Genomic DNA, 6,705 nt, shown 5'->3' on the forward strand with positions numbered 1-6,705 from the left:
GCAGAGGTATTGCAGAGAGAGCATGATAGCTTTTGAGTTGATTCTTTTTGTAATACTGGCTATATTTCCACTTGCATGATAATACAGAGTTGGGGTTTTAGGCTGAGGATTTCCCCAGGTAAATTCTTCTGTGTTATGTGTGATTGATTTCTCCATATCACTTATATGTGTTCTTATTGATGTTGCTCATGTTCGATTAAGTTTTTTCTAAGTTGTTTGTAGAAGTAGATCAAGTGTTTTTCTTTAGTACATTGCATTACCAGGCGATCTACAGTGGGAATTTCTACATGGTATCAGAGCTAGCTGATTTGTAGAAAAATTCTACAATGATTGTTGTTTTTATCAGCTAATTTCTGCTAGACGAGCCTTGGTTGTTTCATTCCATCGCCACCATCTATTTGGCCGATCATATGCTTTCACTTGGTTGTTTTTCTTTTCCTAAGGGACCACAACGATGAGTGGTTTTATTAGCCAACCTCTTAACCATCACATGTTTTGAGCAGTTCCTCCATTGCTGAAACCAATTACTACCCTTTATACCACTCGTTCCTCCAAGACGAGTCACCTTTAAGCTCTTTTATGACTTGTAAAATATGAAAATATTGTCGAGTATTTTTCCCTTTTGACTCGTAAAAGAGAATAAAATGGGGGGTCTACTTTCAAGCTCTTTTCCGACCCTTTAAAAATGAAAAGATAGTCGAGCCCTTATTGTTTCAAACTCGTTAAAGGCTGTGAAACGTCGTTTACCCAGTATACGTTTACCCCTTTTTAGGGTTGGGATGAACTATTTACGAAGAAGGTACTCCTTGACTGAAATGGTCAAGCGATTCTCTCAAGTATCGTTTTCTACCTTTTCGGTCTCGAGGGACATAAATGTACGAAAAGGGACCATGTGGAGTTTTCTTTTCCGTGTCTTTTTCAAACTCTCTAAATATGAAAAAGATACCGAGTTACACCTTTGTCAAACTCATTAAAATATTAAACGACATCAGATTTGTCACCATGACTAACATGAGCTTCTCCTTCCTAGGGTTCGTTAAACTTAATAGGTCGGATTCATTCGAAGGATGGACTTACAGTGCAAGCATATGTTATCCCCTTCAAGCTTGCAATTAAAAAATAATTGGGGTACCTACCAGAAATGGAAATTCGATCAGTCGTGTCGGTAGCTCACTCTTGAACATGACACTTTTTGCTTCGTGTCAGGTTGGGATATCCTCACTCCATCTTCGACCTTCTTGGGTTGGGCTGTTTATTTTTTCCTTCCATTTTATCTTTGGGATATCCAAAAGCTGCCAAACTTTCGGTTGTGTCGCCAATATGTTCAAGAGTTGTCCTTTTGCAGTTACAATTACCTCTGATTCTCTATATCATCCAAAAATCATTTTTTCATCCCTTTTTCTCATGTCTATGATGTGGGATACACTATGGCCCTCCTTCGACACAGTCGCTCCCTGTCGACTTCAACTCATTATCCGGGAAGTTGACTGAGAGACTCACTTCCAGTACCTTAGAGCTTGCATGCCCTAATGGCAAGTTCTTCACACTCGACGACAAGTTCACATCATTGGCTTTCAATTGAGTGATTTCACGGGTGTTCAACTTCAATTCCTGTATTCACATTCCGTGGATTGTGCTGATAGTACCTTGAGGACCATTGTCATTATTAGTGGTTTCTCTCGCGCTTGTTAACGGTTTACATCACTGACTGGTAATCAAACGACTTTCTAGCATGTTCGATGCCAACACATCTATTCACATGTTAGAATTTGTACTTTGATCGGGTCGTGTTGGAGCGCAAGACCCTGGGCTTAGATTACAAAAGTCCAGGTTGCGAAGTGGTGTGACATGATTATGTTGATATGCATGTCTCTTTCTGATGGATGGTTGTGACCATACCATGAGTTATCATATGTGATCCTTCTCATTATTGGATCGCTGCGACCATACCTTGGTTTCATTATGATCCTCTTTAACGGATGGCTGCGCCCATGCCTGGATCCATTCATATGATCATTCTCTGGATCGCTGCATCCATACCATGATTCATGTATCATTTGATAGAGTTTTCAGTTATGTATTTGTATTTGTACTTACTTGCAGGTTTTCTGACGACAGACTACATTTCCCTGCACTGATTCATAAAGAATTTCATCCCTCACTCTAGTTCGGCCTTCACGCTTTAGGGGGCATCTGTTACACAACATTTTGTCACTGTCCCTGTACTCCCCGTTCCTTGATCCTGGAGGACCTCTACAGTGAACCCTACATGCTTTCCCTTCATGAAGAAACTCCCATTGTATCCCTCTTCACGAGCAGAACAATTCCCTCTTGCACCATTTCCCCAAAATCTTATGTTTTTCCCAATTTACAAGATCGAGCTAATGACCCTTGTCCTCCTCGTGCCGATATGTAGAGATTAACATTGTCCCTAGCACCGACCGGAGCGATTGAGCTTTGTTCCAGTTGCGTCGATCCTCTTATGGAAATTTTTTTAAATAAGGAGTCGAAGCTTCCAACTCTAGAAGCTTCGTAACGGAAGTCTGGTAAATGGTTGAGACGGATGGAGTCAAGGATGTCAATTTGGGCTCCTTTCCCCTATAAGGATGGAACTACCTCAAGAGATAATACCTTCTCCCATGAGAATAGGATCCATCTCCCATCCATTCATGCTATATAAACCTCCATTTTCCCCAAGCACAGGCTAGTGTTGAAGTGTTAATGTTGGTGTGCTAGTGCTAATTAAGTTTGGAGTAAACAAAAAACTATTCATAGTTGTAGTTCTCTAGTTGTGTGAGGGAGAAGTGTGAATTTGGTTTAGTGTGAAGCCTAAAGCGAAGAGCCTTAAAACTATCATTGTTGAGGCCATCATGGAATGCTAGCAGAAGTGTGTGGGAACCTGGTTTTGTCGGAGGAGAACGGACAATGGTTGTAATCTCTTCTTGATTCAATATACATGCAACTATCGATTGATTTCCTACATGATGTTTCATCTTACATGTTCATGGCTTAATGTTTCTTGACTTGTTAAGTAGGTTGAATTACAATTTGTTATTATCACAGTTGTTGTTTGTTGTTGTTTACTTGTTTCAGGTATTTGAAGAAGGAAACGAGAGATAGCTGGAGCGAGCAAGCAAGGACATCATCAAACGGGATAAACGTACTAAAAGATAGGCCCTCTTAATTGGTTCTAACCTAAGGAAATCTTCCATAGAATGTATCAGTTGTGGCTAGACCCATTATCGGGCTAGAGGAATTGTTTGTGTCCGCACTCATAATTTTACTTCACCATAAATTGGTGACTCCATTGGGGATCTGATCCTTCTGTTTGCTTGTTTGGAATTTCATGGTTTTATGTGAACATTTCTAGCTTCACCATTTCCATTTAGTTCTGTCTGTTTTCGTTTGCTTACTAGTCTTAGTTTGAAATTCGTAGCAGAAAATCTGGTCCTAGCTTCTTCTTTTTTTGGCTTCCTCGCTTAGCACGCTTAATTCGCTGACAGTTGTGCTGATCAAAGCGATATGTTGAGAGACAGTCGCTCCGACCTCCTTCTAGCGCTTGTTGTCAATTAGGCAGTCGCGTCGATGCCTATAGGTGAAGATTATGATTCAACCCAGATCTTGGCCAGTGTGTTTTGCTCTCATGATTTCTACCCTATAAGCTGTTTAGACCGTCTTCTCCCTGACTAGAAAGCTTCATTTAGCTTGGCTTGTGTGCTAGCTTGGTTTAGCCCACCCTTTGATGTGTTAAGTCTAGCCCTATGTGAAGTTCTTTTTTATTTTTTTCTTTGAATTCCTCGAACAACGCTAGTTGTCTGTTAGGCAGTCACGCCGATCAGACCATCAACGCTAGTTGTAGTACTGGTTAGTCATGCCGGCCGTGCCTATCAACACTAGTTTTCAGTTAGGCAGTCTCTCTTGTCTGAGTTAAGAAAAGTTCAGAATTTCTCCCATTCCAGTGTCGGTGTGTCTTGACCTTCAGACTCCCTTCTTCAAACTCCCATCTTCATTGCTTCATTTTCAATTGAATGAGTGAAAGAGACTCGTTTGTTCTCTTATTTCGAGTGTCTCTTTTCTCTTTCCAAGCATAGATTACATTGCTTGGTTTGTCGATTGAAGCATTTATGTGTTTGGTTTGTTCGATTCAAGGAAGAAGTTGCTTTTAGTTTCATTTATAATGCTTTGGATTTGATTGATTCTTGTTTGTTCAGAATTGTGAAAATTTTCATTAAAGTGCTTTATGTGAAAGATTCATTTTGCATTTTATGAAAAGGAGAACATCATTGTAGTTTACTTAAGCGAAAATTTTGCATTAGTAGCGTTATTGAGAAGCTAGAATTGCATCATTATAAGCATTGGAAATGAAATGAAACTTCTTATGTCGTTATTGGAAGATTAAGTGCATTTAGGCTATTTATTAGTGAAAGATCTCATTCTTCGATTGTTGCATTAATTTTGTGTTCTCTATCTCTCAATTAGTGATAACTTTCATCGAAGACAAAGATCTTTTTTCTCATATAGCTGCATGTAGGAGTTTTTTCAGATGACAGCGGTAGGGCCTTGTAATTGAAACCTAATTCAAAGATCACCATTAAAATTTATCGAATTAATCTAAGGAAACATTTGAAATCTAATGATCACATCTAGAAGGTCTAGGGTAGAGACGTGTTCTGGTGTCTTTAAACCTAGCAGTTGTCGTTAGGTTTGGCACTAGACAACGCTAGTACGGATTTGTGCTCTCCGTACTGTGGAGTATATAACGGGAGACCCCTATAGGCTACAATCCTTTATCCATAGCAAGCTGAGTCGACTACCTTGCAAACGTGATACACTGAACATAGCATTCAAGGAGATTGCCTGCTCGTACTTTTCGGTTCGCCAGGAGGTATTTTGCAGTTCACGGTTGCCTAGTAAGCCTTTTTGCCTAGATCATCTAATGCAGTGATTTTGGTCTTTTTGACTCTTTAAATTTAAAAGATCATCGAGCATTTGTCCTTTCGAGCTCGTTAACTTCAAAAGCGACTAAAGTCACCTTTTGCCCTTTTCTCGACTCTTAAAACATGAAAAGGCAAAGTTTTGTTTCAGTGTCTAAAAATTAACTACCCACGAAATATTCCTAGTTAAAGTTATCTTCCTTAGTAATTCTTTAGGGTTGATTCCAATGGCGACATTTCCACAGTCCACTAGTCAAGGATCCCCCTTGAATGGGAATCGTGGTCCTTTTCCTTCTTTTGGAAACGTTGGTGCTCCTTATATGGCGACGTTGTCCCTTCCCGAGTTAACCATTGTCTATCAGTCTGGTTGTTTCGTCCTCGGTGGTCCCAAGTGTCCCTACTTCTGTCCAAACACCTCCTTCATTTGAATCTCGTCACGATGATTCTAAGGTTGACCCCTTGCCTTCTTCCCCCATTTCTTCACCCTCCTCTTCTACTTCGCCTAGTGAAAGTTTCAAATCTAGTAACCAGGAGGCTAAGGAGAATAAGAAGAAGATGAAGAAGAAGAAATCAGATAAGCCAGAGGCCAACTGTGCGGGTGTTATTCCCAATGCACCTCCTATAGGCAAACCTTCTGATCCTCCACAGAATATCAATTCCCTTGCAAGCTGTGTAAGGGTGACCATTTCCTTCAAGACTGTCATGGCATTCCGAGAGTCTTAGAGATATGGTCTCAAGACCTGAATCGACCATCCTCGTCGACCTCTGAAGATCATGTCGATGTTACGCCTTTAGCTAATGATGGTAAGAAGAATGGGAAGATTAGATTCCCCTGTAGGTTATGTGAAGGGAAGCCTCTTCTTCACCTTTACCCTCTTATGGATAAAGCTTCCAAAGTTTTGGAAAACCTTGAAGCCCCTCAACCCCAACTTCTTGTTGGTTATCAGAGGCTTTCTACTGACCCTCTCCTAGTTGGTAAAGAGATTGGCTTGAATTCATCTCTAGCTGGTCCTGCTCTTCTTGAGCGTGACTCTCTTGTGTCTGTTCTCGACCAACCATTGGTTGAAAAGAGTGTCAACTTGGTTCCACCACCATTTGCTCACTCTGTTCCGGAAGAGAGTGATGATCATACTGCTCATATTCTTCTTGTCTCCTCAGATTCTCATGAATCGAAGAGTGACCCTCCAGTCCCAGTTGTTCAAGAGAGTCCTTCTCCTATTCCTGTACAGCATGGGGGCAATCATATGATACCCCCACCAAGTAGTTCTCTCGTCTCTTTCGATTGGGGTCCATTGACTACTTTCCACCTCCCATCTTATGTGCCCTTCTAGATCACAGTACATGCCTATAATATGGTAGTACATGGCACTATATTATATGAAGGTGCATCTGTTAGCATCATGTCTTCTACTACTTAGCAAGCTTTGGGCTCCGCACAGCTTGTGCCTATCGCCCATAATCTGTTGGCTTTAAACAGAGGAACCAGTCAACCTTGGGGGTCCTTCCGAAGTTCCCTTTTACTTTGGAAGGAAAGATCGTCTATATAGACGTGATAGTAGTACAAGGTCCTTTAGATTTCAATCTTCTCCTTGGACTTGACTATGTTTATGTCATGGGAGCTCTTGTTTCTTCGCTTTCCCGTGTGGTTTGTTTTCCGCACGAAGGGAGAATTGTGATTATTGATCAACTGCCATTTATTGGTCACCAGGTGCCTCCTTTGCAACCATCGTCCCCTATCGGCTCTTGTTTGCAAGCAGTACCTTCCCCGGCA

This window comes from Pinus tabuliformis, chromosome X, assembly GCF_031772625.1.
Source record: "Pinus tabuliformis cultivar Carrire ecotype Pingquan chromosome X, CPIR1, whole genome shotgun sequence".
NCBI lineage: Eukaryota > Viridiplantae > Streptophyta > Pinopsida > Pinales > Pinaceae > Pinus > Pinus tabuliformis.